General features: G+C 38.8%; 1 protein-coding gene and 1 pseudogene across 4 annotated transcripts in view; both read right to left on the minus strand.

Annotated features, from left to right (window-relative positions):
- GABRB2 (gamma-aminobutyric acid type A receptor subunit beta2) overlaps nucleotides 1-16,849 on the minus strand; it is a 247,237-nt gene that overhangs the window by 80,319 nt on the left and 150,069 nt on the right. The gene's annotated exons all lie outside the window — the stretch shown is intronic.
- LOC131507547 (ubiquitin-conjugating enzyme E2 variant 1-like) lies at nucleotides 13,145-15,748 on the minus strand (annotated as a pseudogene).

The raw sequence follows: 16,849 nt of genomic DNA on the forward strand, positions 1-16,849 counted from the left end.
ATTCCACATGCAAATATGTGTTACATAAGGATATTCCTTGGGCATCCAAGTACAATAACTGTGGGTAAATTATCATAAAAAAGACCCAAGTAACAGTCCTTTCTCACCTCATATACAAGGCAAGTACCAGTCACAGACACACAAGCTCTGCCTTTCTGGGCTAAATTTCCCCACAGATTAACACCAATTCTGTGACTTACAATAGCCTTTCAATAGACAATACAATTCAAGAGAATCAACCTCAGTACCCTCATAAAATAAAGGAAAATATAGTAGAAATGGTATACCTAGCAATGCTGATACCTATATTAATTTTGGAACTGTGCTCCTTTGGAGTTCACACTAAATGAGAACTTCATTAAAACAAAACTACATTTCTGGGCATTTGGGTGGCTCAGTTGGTTAAACATCTGGCTCTTGGTTTTGGCTCAGGTCATGATCTCACAGTTAGTGAGTTCGAGCCCCATATAAGGCTCTGAGCTGACAGGGCAGTGGGAAGCCTGCTTAGGATTCTCTCCCTCCCTCCCTCTCTGTCCCTCTCTTGTATACATGCGCTCTCTCTCTCTCTCTCTCTCTAAGTAAATCAAAATAAATAAATAAACTTAAAAAAGAATTAACGTTTCACCCACTATTCCACTGGTGGAACACATTTTATCAGCCATTATGTATTAATCCTTTCTACTTTCATGATGTGGCATTTCTCTCCCCTTCCCTACCCTCCCTCCCTCCAATAGACCATCTTTGAAATTAAATCCTAGGTATCAAAAATTTCAGAACTGTCCTGGGCAAAGAAGTTAGGATACCCAAATACTGTGATTCTTTCTCATTTATTCTCCTCTTTAGTCTCCGTGCATTCCAGAGTTTTGCTGCCTCAAGCTACATTTATTCTATAGCTTCTCCTCCTCTATGGTCCTCCTTTCTTTACTAAGCAGTTTGCAGATTTTTCAGATCACAAGTCCTTCATTCTCTGAACACCCATGGTACTTCAAGTCTGTGTCACTCACTTGACTCTTTTCTTCCACCTCCTTTTTCATGTTGCCATCTCTAGTTCATTCTTCCCTTCTGAGCCAAGTGTCTTCTTGACATTCCATCTAAACTTGAATGTATACAACACCCCCAAAAACCAAGAGCACACATTACACACTGTATATTAGCCAATTTGACAATACATTATATTAAAAAAATAAACTTGAATGTATAGAGACCATCTAAAATTTGACATTTTCTAAACAGATATCTTGATTTTTACAACACTCCTGTTCTTCACACAGTAGTCTCTACCTCAGTAAATGAAACCTCCATTCTTCTAATTGGTAAGTCATCTTTGACTTCTTCCCTCACTTAACAGACATCAGTATATACTACTGGTATTTCCTTCTAAATACATCTAAGATTAATAATTTCTCATAAATTCTACCCTGTCCAAGTTATCAAATTTTTCTCTGGACTATCAGCAAGAGCCTTCAAACTGGCTCCTACAGGGCCTTTGCACTTACTTTCCTCCTAGGGATAATCTTTACTCAATATACACATGGTCCAAACCCTAACTTAATAGAGGTCTCTGCTCAAATATCACTTCACTGGAATAGCCTTCCATGGTCACCATATATAAATTAGTACTTAATAAACAGTGATTCTCCAATAACCTCTACTTCCCTACCTCATGTTATGATCTTCATGACACATACTACTACCTCCCACATTATATATTTGTTGGTTTATTATATGTTCCTTTCAGTATATGTTCACTTCAAAGGCAAGAATTTTTTTAACTACTTATCTGCATTGCTGAGGACAGTGCTTGGCATGTAGTGAACACTTAAAAGATTTGTTTACCATACACAAAAATAAGTTCAAAATGGATGAAAGACCTAAATGTGAGACAGGAAACCATCAAAATCCTACAGAAGAAAACAGGCAGCAAGCTCTTTAACCTCAGTCACAGCAACTTTTTACTTGACATGTCTCCGGAGGCAAGAAAAATAAAAGCAAAAATAAACTTTTGGGACCTCATCAAGATAAAAAGTTGTACAGCACAGGAAACAACCAACAAAACTAAAAGGCAACCAATGGAATGGGAGAGTATACTTGTAAACGAGATATTGGATAAAGGATTAGTATCCAAAATCTATAAAGAACTCACCCAACTCAACACCCAAAAACAAATAATCCAGTGAAGAAATGGGCAGAAAACATGAATGAACACTTTTCCAAAAAAGACATCCAGATGGCCAAAAGACATGAAAAGATGCCCAACATCTTGATGGGTTGGGGGGGGGGTGGTGGTAAAGAGGTGGGTTAAGTGAGTGATGGGCATTAAGGAAGGCACTTGTTGCAGTGAGCACTGGGTGTTATATGCAGTTGATGAATCACTGGGTTCTACCCCTGAAGGCAAGACTACACTGGTAACTAACTTGGGAATAAAAAAAAAAAAAAGATTTTCTGAATAGGTAAATCAATGAATAATCCTAGTAGATAAAATGCCATATTTTATATTTCTTACTATCTCTTATGGTATCTAGTTCAGTGTGAAACACACAGAGATTTAGAAACTGATTATTTGCTTCTCATATCTTTCATTATTCAGGAAGCTACTTGAATGCATAAGCTGAACTAGTTCTCAGACACTAGCATAAATCCTAGTCCACAGTAAGTATCCAATAATTATTTGTCAAACAAATGACTTCCAAACACCAAGAAGGAAGAGATCAAGTTTAAATCTTTAAGAGAGAGGTTAGAGATTGCTGACCAGGGGACTAAATATTGTAGTAAACAAATACTGTGTAAAAATAATTTTATATAAAAATTACGTATCTAGTTTCTCTTGAAATCTAGCAACAGGGGCTTGTTGTTCCCACCTGGAAGCCATCAGCTGGAGTTGAAGTGCGGCTGGAGTGGTTCCTGCTTTAGAAACGGCATGTGATAAAGCTCTGCATTGCCTACTTCACTCACGATATTGCCCACCTGACTTCATAGCAACTTGTCTTTGTGATTCTGCCTTTGCACAAATGACCATCCCTATTATTCCACAACGAAAAATGGCACTTAGAAAAACAATATTATAGCAAGGACAAAGGTGAGGGGTTTTAAGTCAAACAGACTTGATTTCCAGTATTAGTCCCATCAATTCATGCTGTGGAGTTAGGAGAACTTTTACTCAAATTCTTTATTTATTAAAATTTTTTTAATGTTTATTTATTTTTGAGAGAGAGAGAGAGACAGAGAGTGAACAGGGGAAGGGCAGAGAGAGGGAGACACAGAATCTGAAGCAAGTTCCATGCTTTGCGCTGTCAGCACAAAGCCACAAACCGTGAGATCGAGACCTGAGCTGAAGTTGGACGCTCAACTGACTGAGCCACCCAGGCACCCCTTAAATTCTTTAAATCTCAGTATTCTCATATTTAAAACAGGGACAACACCAGGGCATTGTAAAGGTTCAATAAGATAATGTCCTTCAATATCTTGGCATTTAAATATACTTGATGAGTGTCAGCTATGATACCAATATTGATTAGAATGATAATTCTTGTCTAAGCAGAAAAAAAAAACTTACTATTTTTGGCTTATCATTATAAAATAGAATCAATCATTGTTTAAGGTTACATCATTGACCATATCATTGGGTACTGTAATCTTTTGCTAAAGCTTCTGCTTAATGTCAAGATGAAATATCTCCTCAGATAAAAATATGCATCTTTTTCCCATCAAATTTACAGGATTTAGTCATTTAGGTAAGCCTACATTCATTATTTTAAAAAAAGTAAGTTTAATTTTTACATGTTTATTTATTTATTTTGAGAGAGGAACAGAAGGGAAGAGGGGCAGACAGAGATGGGGAGAGAGAGAGAGAGAGTAAGAGAGAGAGAGAGCAAGTCAGTCCCAGGAAAGCCCCACATTGACAGCACAGAGCCCGACGTGGGAACTGATGCCAGAAACCGTGAGATCATGACTGAAGCTGAAATTAAGAGTCTGATGCTTAACTGACTGAGCCACCCAGACACCCCCCAAAAATTTTAATGAAGTTTAAACATCTAAATCATTTTGTAGGGTATCACAAAGACATATCCTCAAACATTTCCGCAACAAAAGTAGAAAATAAAAGTGAGGGGAAAGCCTTCTTAAGATGTAAGTGATGAACTAATAGAACATTAATTAACCTTAGTTTATGGTAATAACAGAGATGATGGTGGTGGAGCAAACTTTCCACATATGCAGATAATTCACTTGAACCAGTCACAATGTCAAGAGAATTCTAGGATACAGAGGAGCTTAAACTCTGTAAGTACCTGTCATGGCTCATAAGGTCCAACATAGGTAATTGTGGGAAATCAAGTCCATACATAAAAAGATGAGACAGAATGCCTCTTTTCTAAGTTGTAAGTAGTTTAGAACCAGAATAAAAGAAGATATTCAAGAGTTATCTGGAAGAAGAGTTTGCAGAAATCCAAAACTTTTGGTCTCATCTACTGTTTATGTAAGAATATTTATAGTATTGTTGGATTTTATAGGGAATTAACCGATACATAAATTAAATTTAAATTTATAACTAAATGTCCTAACATATGTCAATATCAAGGATATTATCAATATTTTGAATGCTCATAAAAAACAATATGAACTGCTATATACCATTTCCTGCAACAAATTTTAGTTGCTGCTATAATCATGGTCAATTTCATTGCAGGTGGCAAGGCAAATGGGTCATGTGATAAGTGTGGTGAGAAAACAATTGGGGGAAAATATTTACTGTACATTTTTAAATGTTTAAAAAGGTAGCCTTGGTAAGGAGAGTTCATGTAATTTGAGAAAATTATAAATGAGGAAGGAGGAAAGAAAAAACAGAGACAAAGGGATAAAAACAATGGGTGGAACATAGGGAAGCTATGTCAGATTATTTATTTATTTATTTATTTATTTATTTATTTTTTAATTTTTTTTTTTTTTTTTTCAACGTTTATTTATTTTTGGGACAGAGAGAGACAGAGCATGAACGGGGGAGGGGCAGAGAGAGGGAGACACAGAATCGGAAACAGGCTCCAGGCTCTGAGCCATCAGCCCAGAGCCTGACGCGGGGCTCGAACTCACGGACCGCGAGATCGTGACCTGGCTGAAGTCGGACGCCCAACCGACTGCGCCACCCAGGCGCCCCTATGTCAGATTATTTAAATATACTTGTGCTGATGATAACATTCAAGCTTTACCTAAACTAACATTTTACTGTAACTCTTCAAAATACAGCTTTTTTTTTCATTGGAAGTCATAATTGTCAAACTTTGAAGTTTTGGTTAATAATCGTTAAAAAAATGTATATAGGCATAAATGTCATGTTTTGAGTTTTGAGTGTCTAAAGGGTCAAACGCATATGTGGGTGAACACCCATATGGAAAAAGCCTTGGTAGCCCACCAGCATTACGGAAAATGCCAACAGAGGAACAGGGTCTCCATATCTCAAATTTGTTCTCTAAGGATATTAATCGTGGCTCCTCTTCAAGAATTAGTCCTAAGTCTCTGAAGTAAACTTTTCATTTTTACAGAGAATGTTTACTGAGGAAGAAATGCATATGATATCAATCTTACTGAGAGATTAAACCTACATTACTGAGAAAAACATATTCTCAGCAATAAATGCAGTTGAAGCCCTTTCTACCTGACAAGAATTTTTCCATTAGCTATTTGAAGTCTATAAAAAAACAAGAAGACAAACAAAATGGAGTTGTCAATGCCTCCTACAAAGAAAGGAACAAGAATTGTTCTTACTGCAAGTCCTCTGATAGCAAAGGGTACTTTAAGGTAGAAAGTAATTTACATAATGTTCCAAGATAAATGTTCAACGTGTTATTAAATAACTAGTTTTAGCTAAGTTATATGTGGTCTAGGAACCCAGGAAGTTCAACACTTATTTTTCTAATTACAGAAAGCCTTTTTTTAATAAAGTTATTTGGTAGTGGCACTTACTTTCCTATGTGAAGACTGGATACATTTGCAGATCAGTCCACAATATCTTTTAACTCATAACTTGTCTAAATAGAGTATTATACTTAATACAAAGTACTTAACAACCATATATAATGCTATTTAGATTGGAAATCTAGTTAGGATTTCCCTCTTGGGACTGTGAACTCACCTTGTCCTGTGAATACAACTAGGAATTACTTGCTTCAGAGCAAACAGTCCGGAAAGGGACCCAAAGACTGACCGAACAGACTCCACAACTAATGAGGAAGATATTCTGTAGAGAAGAGGCCCTACTGGAGAGGGTAGAACAGGTGAAGACTTTGGGAACCTAGACTCCATGGGTCCAACCACGGGAGGGAGTGAGGGAGGGAACCTTGGGCATAGAGAGGGGCAAAAGGCAGACGAGCACACCAGGGAGCCTATAAAGGGAAGAGAATCCCCAGGCATTTGGCCTTGAGGGGCTAAATTTCATGAGTGCTTACAGACGAGGAGAAGGAAGGCAAGAGAAAGGTAGCTCACTTTAAATCTCCTTACAATGTGTAGCACACTGATAAATACCTTAGATGTGCAGAGCATGACATTCAAGGAACTCATGGCTGCCTTAATGATGAAGTTTTGCTAGAGACTAAAAGCAATCTTATCTTGACACTAGCTAAACCTCCAGGCTCCAAAACTCTTTAACATGCAAAAATACCTTAGAGGCTTACATTATCTCTACCCCTCCCCCTGAAACTTAAGACTATATAATCAGTCTCTGTTCACAATCCCAAACGCAGCTCTTTCTGCTCATGGATCCTTACCCTGTGCTACAATAAAAGCACCTTTTTGCACCAGTTAAAAAGAAATTCCCTGTTGGGATTCCAATTTCAATTTTTCTACTCTATTTCTGTGAGATTGAAAATTTTGAGAACTGTGAAAGAACAATTTAAGAAAACGGGTTTACTAGCTTCATGCTTCAGTAAAATTTATTTAATCTTTTGGAAGCTATGTTTCCACATCTGTAAAATGGAGGATTAATTACAGTTAAGAGGAGGTTGTTATGTGACTTAAGTAAGCTAAATTATGCAACTAGGTAACACATAGTGAATGTTCAATAAAAGTAATGTTATTAATAAACATGAGAGTAAAAGTAGTTGATCTTAATAATTATACTGAAATATGAACTTCATGAGGGAAGAAGCCATTATTTCTACAATAACCTTAATTTCCTACAATACCTATAATTAAATATATTCCCAGTGAACTGACTCTAGCCCTTAAAACAAGTTAATGGCAAGACTTACTTGGATTGAGGTCATGTGATATTTTTATAGTTCTGGGAGTAAACACATGTTTTCACCAACTGGTACCATTTCTGGTTTTAAGCTAATAGTAATCATGATGATGTGTTTACTACTAGCATAAGTGGAAAAGGAGTTATGAGAATTTCTCAGACTAAGTAAAAGGAATTTCCCTAAACTAGTCCTATTTGCTAAAATTAAAACTTGATATATATTGATTACAATGGCTCTGAAAGGTACAGCCATTAATGATAAAATACCAGAAACTTGTAAGTCTCATTAACATAATATGTGGTACATTTGAAAAGCACATATTTAAAATTTGAAGTAAAATTAAGAACTATTAACCAGAATCAGTCATAGTTTAATTCAAGCCAGAGTGTTTGATACAATTTTGAACATAAGGTGTAGAGGGGTCCACTCCCACAGGTCGTGGGACAGCTAGTTGAATGGTCTCATTTTAAAGATAAAAAAGTCTTGGGGCGCCTGGGTGACGCAGTCGGTTAAGCGTCCGACTTCAGCCAGGTCACGATCTCGCGGTCCGTGAGTTCGAGCCCCGCGTCAGGCTCTGGGCTGATGGCTCGGAGCCTGGAGCCTGTTTCCGATTCTGTGTCTCCCTCTCTCTCTGCCCCTCCCCCGTTCATGCTCTGTCTCTCTCTGTCCCAAAAATAAAAAAAAAAAAAAAAAAAAAAAACGTTGAAAAAAAAAATTAAAAAAAAAAAAAAAAAAGATAAAAAAGTCTAGAGAAGCAGCTTTCTAAAGTCATTCAGCTATACTAGATATATAATCTCCTCATTCTCATTACTCATCAGTAAATTATACTCTCTTACTTTCTGATTTAAACTGTATCAGGAATGACATTATTGTCATTTTAAACATCTAAAACATATTTTCAATCTTTCATGAGCCATGTACCTATCTGGTCATCTTTATGTAGGTGCTGTGCATAATAGTGATTGAATAAAACAGAAAGGTGAGGTCTCCAGGAGCTGGTGCTCAGTGAAAGATAGAGTTGTTTAAAACATAAACCCATTACAGTTGTCTAAGCAATATAATACACATGTTTAATACACATGTTTAATACACATGTATTTAATGAAGCTAAATACCAACAAAAACAAAAGCAAAACCAAAATGGTGGGCAACACAGGCCTTGATACTCATTTCCATGCTGTGAAACTTATAAGGAGCTGCAAACATATGTCCTTAATGGTCCCAGAATAATTAGTACTGCAGGGTTTGTGTCATGTGTGTCGTGTGTGTGTGTGTGTGTGTGTGTGTGTGTGTGTGTGTGTGTTTGAATGTTCTGGGTTTTAAAGATTTGCCTTTTTCCCTCCCTGAGATGTAAGCTTGTATTCATAAACACTGCAAATACTTAAAATACTCATACATCAATCAAAGAGCAATATACCTACAAGATTATCTCTATTAAAATATTGCAATAACACATTCTCAAATTTCATTCCACTCCTATTACATTGGTTTTCGCCTTCTAGGTGCTAAAGTATTTCGGATGATGAGTCAACACTCTCTGACCACAGAGCATATTTTCATACATTATTTCTAGCATCCACTGCCCACCACTTCCAATTATCTCCTCTCCCTGACTCAACTCAAATTGTACTCTTAGCATTTCCCTCCTTTGGTTGAAATGAAGCTTAGGGTTTAATGAATGTTAGATTGTATATGCTGCTCCTAGGAGGGATAACCCTTGAAATCATTGCAAGTTATTTGTGCCACAGTGTGGAAGTGCTGAATGCATTCTTTCTAGAGAGCAAATATGAAAAATTAGTGGAAGAAGCCTGAAAGAAGAAAGGTGCAAGGTGCAAATGAGAGGCAAAGGATGCCAATAACTACAGTAATAGATACGAAATACTGAGAGCTCAATACCCCCTAACTCTATGGAGCTGATCTCACTTAATTACCTTATAAATGACTTTTCTGTCCCTAAAATTTTTTGCTTGGGGCCATACATCTATAGAATCTGATTCATTAAGCTTGAATCTAGAAATCTATTTTTATTTATTTATTATTGAAGCATAATTGATATACGATGTTGTACTAGTTTCCTGCATACAACATATTCTATATATTGCTCAATGCTCACCAAGATAAAACATCCCAAGTCAGTTTGATACCAGTGTTCTGATAACCACACATTATCAAACATACTCTCTGAAATAGAGTCTATTATTAATTGGAATCTGGTCTGCTTTATTCTGCAACTGTATAAAACAAACAAACAAACAAACAAACTTTACACAAAATTTTACCTCTTCAGGAACTTAACTTACCATTTAGAGTATAAGCTATCACCTGGGCAATGGAAAGCAACTTTATTGTTTTATGAAAAGCCAGATCACCTTCACTGTAGCTTATCAAAATTCTGGACTTTAAAAATTCCTTTCCCTTTATTTTTCTTAGTGACATGCTCAAATGGTATTCAGATTCTACTTAGAACTCAAGTGTACCAGCTTTTTACCAATTGCATTTGCAAATAACAACTTCTGACTTTGGGAGTTAAGAACTGAGCTGCATTACGACTGTCTGTTGGGGGAAATTCACCTCCTGTGCAAAGTTTCAAGAGCAATGCTGAGTCAGTAACCTTTCTGTTCAGGACATGCAATGCTCTTGTGAAAAAGGAATCTGACTTTTGAAAATTGGAAAACAGAGTGGCTAGAGATGAATTAAATCAAGCTTTAGGCAATGCAGAAACTTTTGACAACACAATGCTATAAACCTGAGGGTGATCACATACTGATCACATGAAACAAGAATGAAAGACTATAGTCAGGTGGAAATAAAATGGCTGTGTATTGATACAACATGATGTGACATGAGATCAATTGTTCTCATGATTTTATGAGGGGAGTAAGAAATGGGCTTTATCGAGTGTAAGGGTGAGTAAAAGTTTGAGTCAGAGGAAAGATATAAAAATTCCATGGGCTCTAAAACAAACAGATTTTTACCTGACTTCACAGATCCTACCACAATACTTCAGAACAAGAGAAGATGTTGAGAGACAAATGCTGGTACCCAAATGGCAGATTTAGGGAGAGCTTCAATCCTCCCTGTACATATTATTTCCTTTTTAACCTTTTACGGTAAAAGAAATGTAGGTATTGGAACCAGGCAAAGCTGAATTCAAGTCCTAGCATTTGCATTTACCAGGTTGAGTGACCTTGGGTAATCACTTAAATTTTCAGAGCCTTGGTGTCTATAACTGCAAAATGGAGATCACATGATCCACTGTTGGGACAACTGTCAATGTGTCAAGAACTAAGTATAGCTCCTTGGATATATGAGGTATTCAATAAATTCAAGCCACCACCACCAACAGTACTACCACAACATCTTCATAAAGAATTAGGATGAAGAAATGGATATGAAGTGAACTTGTGCCCTCCTCTGAACACAAGACAAGAGAGGTACCCAGTGTAGGGGACTAGGGAGGGAAAGGGAGAGTCTACAGGTGATCTGAATGAATGATCTATTTATTATGTGCAGATATTGTTGACTGGTTGAGGTCTTAGGATGAGGCTACATCCATGTGGAAGAAGATGGGCTTTATTCTGAAGGGAGGAGGCAGTTATCAGTGTGTTCTTTACAAAAGATTTAAAAAGAACAAAAAACACATGCCCCTGACACTTGGAGGCAGGTCAGGAAGCAGGTAAGGTGAAACCCACTAGAAGTCTCCAAGCTGACCATGAAATAAAATATATTGAAGTGGTTAAGAGTATGAGCTTTGGAGTAGTCAAACTCAGATTCAAGTTCAGTCTGACATTTTTTAGCTTTGCAAGTTAGGCCAAAAATTACCTTGGTTTTCTTTTCTACTAAGTGAGAATGATATCTATTTCATAAATCTGGCATATAGATCAACTAAGGTAGTATTTATAAACACAGAGTATACTACTGGATATGCAATATATTTTTAATATACTTTAATCCTTTTAATATTATTAATAAAATATATTATCTGGCTACCTGTTAGGCTTTCTGTTCATTTGCTTTTTGATATTGTTATGCCTTAGAGTGAAGTGCTGCAATCTAATCTAAACCTTGCTATGGAGATTTGAAAAAGTATTTCTTTTGTCTAATCTTGACCCATGGCATTGAAGAGAAAATATGGGACAGGCAAGGGGGAGAAGGATGGAGAAGAAACTTCAAATGGCAAATGGGAACAAATGTCAGGGCTTCTGGCTCAGATCCCCTCCACTCTCAGGAAGAGCTCTGTCTTCTGTAGCTAGTCTGAAAAAGCTGGACAGTACATTGTTATGGCATGGGGAAGTATTTCATCAGAGACTTTCCCAAAATGACTTAGACACTCAGATTAAGGGGGTATAAAACTGAAGGTCCCTATCTCCTAGCATAGCACAAATCTATCTATCTCCATTGAGCTTACTGATCATATTTTGAACTCTCACAATCCTCTATCTGGGTCATAGTCTTTACTCTTGTGAATGAATGATTCTATATCAATAATACTTCTGCTTATTCTCAGCCACTCTTTCCTTGCTGGGCAAATGAATATTGTCCTTTTATTCAGCTCTTACTCTTTCCTAGAGTCATTGTCACATGACTTGTCTCTCAAGGACCTAAATCATACTCATTGGTTCTAAATCTTCTGGCTTATACACATGTTGTTTCTGTCTCTTATACAATGGTAAGCTCCATGGCTTAATTCTAAATCACTGTTCACACTCACCCTAAAATCTAGTCATAAAGACCTATTCTTCACTGTGACAGACCAAGCTTCCATCTTCCACTCACGCAGCTCGGTGGATACCCAGAGCCTTCCACTCCTGCCATGCATCGCCTTGTGCCAGTCTCTTGGCAACCTCTCCTGAGGAAATACTGCCAAGAATCCAATAAACATCTGTCATCCTTCAAAGAGAACTCTGGATGGACATCAAAAGAACTAGGTTTTAAAGAGTTAATTTCTTTCTTTCTTTCTTTCTTTCTTTCTTTCTTTCTTTCTTTTTTTGAGAGTGAGAGTGAATGAGCTGGGGAGGGGGCAGAGGGGGGAGGGAGAGGGAGAGGGAGAGAGAGAGAGAGAGAGAGAGAGAGAGAGAGAGAGAGAGAGAGAGAGAGAGAGAGAATTAAGCAGGCTCTACACTCAGTGCAGAGCCTGAGCAGGGCTCAATCCCACAACCCCGGGATCATGACCTGAGCTGAAGTCAAGAGTCAGATGCTCAACTGACTGAGCCACCCAGGTGCCCCAGACTTAATTGTTTCTCCTTCATTTGTCTATTCAAGTGTTTTTCCCTCTAATTTTTCTTATTTTTGTTTAATTTTAGAAAATTCTTACTATTTTTTTTAATAGTAGTAGGACTATGTAACATGATCTCTACTTTGTTTTTCTTTTTTGAATGTTTATTTATTTTGAGAGAAAGAGGTAGAGAGAGACAGAGAGAGAGAGACAGACAGAGAGAGAGCATGTATGCAAGTGAGGGAGGGGCACAGAGAGAAAATGAGAGAGTTCCAAGCAGGCTCCATGATAAGCATGGATCCTAAGGTGGGGACAAATTCCATGACCATGAGATCATGACCTGAGCCGAAGTCAAGAGTCCGACGCTTAACTGACTGAGCCACCCAGGAGCCCCATCTCTACCCTTTTAAGACAGTTTTCAGTGTACCATACAGTGCTGTTAATTATAGGCACAATGTTGCACAGCAGATTTCTAGGACTCATTCATCTTGAAAAACTAAAACACTTTACCTGTTAAAAATGAACTCCACGGGGCGCCTGGGTGGCTCAGTCGGTTAAGTGGCCGACTTTGGCTCGGGTCATGATTTCGCTGTCTGCGAGTTCGAGCCCCACGTTGGGCTCTGTGCTGACAGCTCAGAGCCTGGAGCCTGTTTCAGATTCTGTGTCTCTCTCTCTCTGACCCTCCCCCGTTCGTGCTCTGTCTCTCTCTGTCTCAAAAATAAATAAACGTTAAAAAAAATTAAAAAAAAAATGAACTCCACATTTTCCTGAACGCACAGCCTCTGACAACCACCGTTCTACTCTCTACTTCTATTCAACTATTGTAGATACCCTGTATAAGCGGAATCGTACAGTACTTGTCCTTCTGTGTCTGGCTTATTATGGACCATTCCAAACATATAACAGTTTCAATAACAGTCATAGTCCAACTTTAAGGTCATCACTTGACATTCCACCTATGTTGATCTGTTACTGTACTGTCCAGTAAAATATGTCTGCACTTGTTAATCCATTAAAGTTAAATAACATACAGAAGTTCAGATCCTCATGTACACCAGTCACATTTCAAGGCCCCAACAGCCACATGTGGCAAGTGACTATCATACTGGACAATATAACTCTACAAAACAGTTGAACACTTCCATCATCACAGAATGTTTTATTGGGCAGTGCTAACCTATATCCAACACTCACCACAGAGTATTTTGAAACAAATACCATGTCACCTAAACATAACACCAAAATATAGCAACATGTTATAATGTTATAAAAATAAACACATTGTAATAGTACATAACAACAATAATATATAATAACATCAAATATGGAGTTGGTGTTAAAATTTTCCCATTATAATAAAGCTTCTTAACCTGGGGTACACAGGAGCCTTCAAGGGCTTAGCAAAAGCTCTTAGGTTACAAGCAAAAATTTGTTAAAGGATATTCACGCCTTTTTCTGGGGAGATGATTTATGGGAGTAGTTCTAAAATTCTGATAAGGGTCAGTTTCTCCAAATTCAAGAAACACTCCCTTAGAAAAATGTGTGGTCAGCTAGATAAATAAAGACATGAAGTAGGTTAATTGCTAACACAACTATAAAGCTAACTTTATAAATGTGAAATAAAAAATACATTCTTAGAGACATCTTTTTTCCTATACATCTATTTTTTGTTATGGCACAATTTATATATTTCAAATGCATGAAAAAATAGGATCATTTACAGTATCTTAACATAAACTGCCTTTAAATGGGAGCTTCCTTATCAGTACTTTGAGGTCGATGAGACGTATCTAGAAAATGAAGGGAAAATGAAGACTACTTAAATTGAATGGGGGTGGGATGCCTATGGTTTTTCCTTTTGATTAACTGCTGTAACACTGTCCTTCAGGTGGCTGAGGGAGTTTCAGGTTTTCTTTAGACATCATTAGGCGCCAGAGCTCTTACAGGACAACTTTGATGCTATATGAATTCTGCCATTTGCTAACAATGATATGGCTCTTGGGTCCTCCACTCCATTAGAACTATTAACTCCATTCCTATTAATTTTTGTTACAAATATTACAAAGGGGGTTGCTTCTGGGTGTTTAGATCCAATTCTATTTTGCGACTGTATATCCAGTTTCACAAATTGTTCTTGGAGGCCCAGTTATCATCCTTGCCCATCTTCTAAGTGTCATGTCTTCATCATCTTCTAGATTCAAGCTACCTGTGCCATCTCCTACTCCTTTCTGGCCTTCTTCCTGTTCTTCCAACAGTCAAAAATTGTGAGGAACTTTTACTCCTCAGCCCATGGTGTCTGACATCTTATGTCACTGTCACTCAAAGGCCCTACCTCTTATTATTTTTAACCATAAAATATAGATGGGTGGCTGGAATTTTCACCTGCCATATAGAAGTGTATAATTGGGTATGGAGTAGAAGAGAACATGCTTCTCAGTTTGTTTTCTAAGTTAAGACTTAGAAAAGTGGAGAGTTTGCCCTAAACTTCTCTTGTGATAACCATAAGTGTTCACCTTCATTCATTTATTCATCCATTTATCCACTCATTCATCCAATGCCTATTTACTAATAGCATCATCCATGTGCCAATGATATAAATTCACAGTTTTGATATGGTTAAGAGATGATCTCTTAGAGAGTTTTATTAATTCAACACAAAATGTTTGTACAATAATTACTATAGGGCAGGCCTTGTACTGGGTAATCCAGACAAACACAATCCTTTCCTCAGAGAGATTATATTCTCCACTTGCATTCCCTCAATATCCCTATTCTGAGAGTTGGGGAGAGAATTGTCTCTTGATGTACAATGTTTGGGACAGTAAGTAAAAGAAGGTGAGATTACACAGTTTTACATTTTCTGTGACTTCTTCCTTCATCCTCTAAGTTGTATTCCTGATTTTCTACTCCCAAAATGGTAATTATTAGCCTGTTGCCCCTTTGCACATTCTTACCCGGGACCACTGTCTAGACACCCATGAAGTCAACTACAGAATGAGAAATCCCCAGCTGCAGTTGGAATCTCTCTGTTGAGCATCTGTAACCTTTTCCAGGAAGTTCAAGGTCTCAGATTTCCTCTAGTCTTTCTTAATCTAAGAGTCCCCATCAAAAAAGCTGAGATAAATATTCTCTTCTACTCCAGATGCAAATATCTGTCAACTGTATCTCTATGTGCTTCGCACACACTCCCAACTGAATTCTAGTACATCAATCATTTTTGAAGTCTTTAATGCAAAATCTTTCATGAACATCTCTCTGTAAATACATGTTTCAGCAACCTTTATCTCATTTCTTTCTCAGTAGCGATGACGTGGAAAGGCCCTCTCATTTAGAAAATTCTTTATGAGGGAGTCCCGGAAGATGGCGGCGTAGGAGGACGCTGGGCTCACCGCGCGTCCTGCTGATCACTTAGATTCCACCTACACCTGCCTAAAGAACCCAGAAAACCGCCAGAGGATTAGCAGAACAGAGTCTCCGGAGCCAAGCGCAGACGAGAGGCCCACGGAAGAGGGTAGGAAGGGCGGTGAGGCGGTGCGCGCTCCACGGACTGGCGGGAGGGAGCCGGGGCGGAGGGGCGGCTCGCCGGCCAAGCAGAGCCCCCGAGTCGGGCTGGCAAAAGCGGAGGGGCCGGACGGACTGTGTTCCGACAGCAAGCGCGACTTAGCGTCTGGGAGGTCAGAAGTTAACAGCTCTGCTCAGAAAGCGGGAAGGCTGGAGGACAAAGGGAGGGAGAGCTGCTGAGCCCCCGGACGGCAGAGCTCAGCTTGGCGGGGAACAAAAGCGCTCGCCAGCGCCATCTCCCCCGCCCATCCCCCAGCCAAAATCCCAAAGAGAACCAGTTCCTGCCAGGGAACTTGCTCGCTCCGCGCAAACACCCAACTCTGTGCTTCTGCGGAGCCAAACCTCCGGCAGCGGATCTGACTCCCTCCCGCTGCCACAGGGCCCCTCCTGAAGTGGATCACCTAAGGAGAAGCGAGCTAAGCCTGCCCCTCCCGCCCCCGTGCACCTTGCCTACCCACCCCAGCTAATACGCCAGCTCCCCAGCACCACAAGCCTGGCAGTGTGCAAGTAGACCAGACAGGCCACACCACCCCACAGTGAATCCCGCCCCTAGGAGAGGGGAAGAGAAGGCACACACCAGTCTGACTGTGGCCCCAGCGGTGGGCTGCGGGCAGACATCAGGTCGGACTGCGGCCCCACCCACCAACTCCAGTTATACACCACAGCACGGGGGAAGTGCCCTACAGGTCCTCACCGCTCCAGGGACTATCCAAAATGACCAAACGGAAGAATTCCCCTCAGAAGAATCTCCAGGAAATAACAACAGCTAATGAACTGATCAAAAAGGATTTAAATAATATAACAGAAAGTGAATTTAGAATAATAGTCATAAAATTAATCGCTG

Source organism: Neofelis nebulosa, chromosome 1, assembly GCF_028018385.1.
Source record: "Neofelis nebulosa isolate mNeoNeb1 chromosome 1, mNeoNeb1.pri, whole genome shotgun sequence".
Classification (NCBI taxonomy): Eukaryota; Metazoa; Chordata; class Mammalia; order Carnivora; family Felidae; genus Neofelis; species Neofelis nebulosa.